The sequence below is a fragment of the Centrocercus urophasianus genome, unplaced genomic scaffold (genome assembly GCF_019232065.1).
Source record: "Centrocercus urophasianus isolate 14NV4802_14NV808 unplaced genomic scaffold, USGS_Curo_1.0 seq_1, whole genome shotgun sequence".
Classification (NCBI taxonomy): Eukaryota; Metazoa; Chordata; class Aves; order Galliformes; family Phasianidae; genus Centrocercus; species Centrocercus urophasianus.
The window spans coordinates 2,160,508-2,163,132 of record NW_024884141.1 but is presented as its reverse complement, the minus strand read 5'-3'; the positions used below and the strand labels follow the sequence as shown (position 1 = coordinate 2,163,132).

General features: G+C 40.0%; 1 non-coding gene across 1 annotated transcript; it reads left to right on the top strand.

The window, feature by feature from the left end:
- The first annotated feature begins 2,197 nt into the window (after nt 1-2,197).
- Nucleotides 2,198-2,354, top strand: LOC122156241. The gene has a single exon (XR_006167427.1). It is a non-coding gene; the product is annotated as a U2 spliceosomal RNA (small nuclear RNA).
- The last annotated feature ends 271 nt before the right edge of the window (nt 2,355-2,625 follow it).

The window sequence follows — 2,625 nt, the reverse complement described above, 5'->3', positions numbered from 1 at the left end:
TCATGTAGTGCACTGGGAGTTTAACTGTTAATGCTCCAATTCCAGGTAGCTGTCCCTGTACATAACAGAATTCATGGGATCTGGCCCTTCCAGGTTGGATAGTCTCTTACTGCCTTGCAGTGGGTACTGGAGGGTGGTTTTCTAGTTGTTCCAAGCTTTTCAGGTTTGACTCGGTCTCAGGAACTCCCTCTCTCTCCTATTTTATTTGATTTATTAGTCTCAATTTCTATTAGATTGTATTATGTTGTGTTATCTTGCATTCCGATATCATAGTAAAATAAGTTTTCCTCCATAAATCGTTGCCGCTGTTTTTTTTCCTTCCTTGAGCCCAACTCCCATCTCCCTATCCCTTTTCCCTCTCCCTTCCCATTCTGTGGGGCTGGGGGGGGCTCATGGGCCTACTGCCCCCCATCACAGGCATAGATTGATCTAGTTAACTCCGAGACAATCATAAGTACACATGTAAATGTATAGGAATATGTATAATGGAAGGAGACTGTGGAAAAGGACTTTAAACAGCCAGTTTCTTTTAGAGAATATCTGCTGAATTCACACTGAATAATAAGGATACCTACCATTATTACTGAAATTCATCAGTTATACAGTGACCCAATTTAGATTTCAATTCTTGCATCAATAATATGCAAGATAAAATGTCACATCAGAACTTAGTGATAATTTTAATATTTCTGTAAGATTTTCCTTAGTTCTCTTTACCAGACGTGAAAATCAGATTATTGGCATTGCTCAAGTGGAGTAGTCTATCACCTTGTTTTCTAAGCCAGTCAGTCACTGACATCCCCATTTTAATTTTTCCCATAACCATCAATAATTTACCACATTTTTCACCACAACTGATTTTAATAATGGTAGACCCAGTATTTCCATCTTTACACATGTAAGACTCACCCAAATTCCTCAAGTAATGTCTGATATACAGAGTTCTATGGAAAAAAAAAAGAAACAAACAAAAAACATACAAACAAAAAAACACAAACATTCCTGTGAGGAACAGCTATTTCAAAATGAAACAACAAAATAATTTTGAGCAACTAGTGTATGCGTTTTCTATGTAGTGTCTATTCCTTCACACCAATTCAAGCACACCCCAAGCTGAACATCAGCAAGCAATTTGCCCTTGTGGCAAGAGAAGCAATCAGCCTCTTGGGCTGCCTTAGGCAAAGTATTACCAGTAAACCTAGGGATGTAGTCCTTCCCCCCTGCTCAGCCTTGGTGAGACACATCTGGCATGCTGCAACCAGCATTGAGCTGCTAATACAAGAGAGATATGGATGTAATGGAGGGAGTCCTGCAAAGGGCTATGAAGATTGATAAGGGCTTGTCCCATCTGCTATACTAAGATAGGCCAAGAGAAGTGGGAATGTTTGGCGGAATCATCGACCCTGGAGGTGTTCAAGGAACATTCAGAGGTTGTGTTGATGGACATGCTTTAGTGAGGACTTCTTGTGATCAGTAGACAATTGGACTAGATGATCTTGTAGGTCTTTTAACAAACCTTGGTGATTCTATGACTCTATGATTCTAAGGGCTTTATGTCCCTATCCTCACTCTGAGGATGGGAAAAGGTGCTGTTATCTGATGGATTTGGGTAGGAGTGGTGTGACAACTCCACTAGGCATTGTTGCTGCCTACTCTCTGCCAGCTTAACTTGTCTGTCATCTCTTGTAATTCAGACAACAGTAATTTTCCGCAACAAAATGAACTTTTTTAGATAATTCAGGATCTGCCTCACTGAAAGCAGCAGGAAGCAAACACTTCTCCAGGTAGTGTAGAAATCAGCTTGCAGACACTGAATATATCTGCTGTGTGTGTACTCCATCTGTAACTTTATCAGAGCACCTACACAACAGACCGAAGGCACAGGAGCAGGAAATAATGTTTTTGTTGCTAATGGAAACATTCTTTTTTTTTCTCCACTGAAGTGCTGCAGTCCAGTGCTTCAGTCTACAACAATATTCATCTCAGGTCTAAATAACACCCAATCAAATTCATAATAATAGAAAAAAAAACACTCCTTTGGTATAGCTGACATCTATCCAGTGCACACTCTCTTCCACTCCAAATTGGACTTCTACATAGTAACAAGGGAACACAGCTTGGCTCTATCTACCAGCACCATCTGCTGTTACCTTGGAGAAGGTATGTTATAGCAGATGATAGAAGTTCTGAGTTGTGTTTTGCCTCTTTACCTCTTGACTAAGATCAAGTGCAGTATCTGTTCTTACTTCAGATTAATATCTGACATGTCCTCAGTTGAGAGGAAAATTTCTATTGGTAAGGTGCTGGAGTGGGCTGCCCAGGGAGGTGATTGAGTCATCATCCCTGGAGTTATCCAAGAAACATTCAGATGTTGTACTAAGGGAAATTGAAAAATAATGGTGATAAGTAGACAGTGTGGACTGGATGATCTTGGAGGTCTTTTCCAACCTTGGTGATCCTAAGATCAATTTAGCTATTACAATGAAATGTCATGGTAGTTCTGTAAGGTATAAGATTTGGAGAACCTATTTCTCTCCCTCGCTTCTGTTTTTGCTGTTGATTTTTGCGACTTCTTCATCAAATTTTCATGGGGAAACTGTTTCCCATTTAGGCTGCTAGAATTTC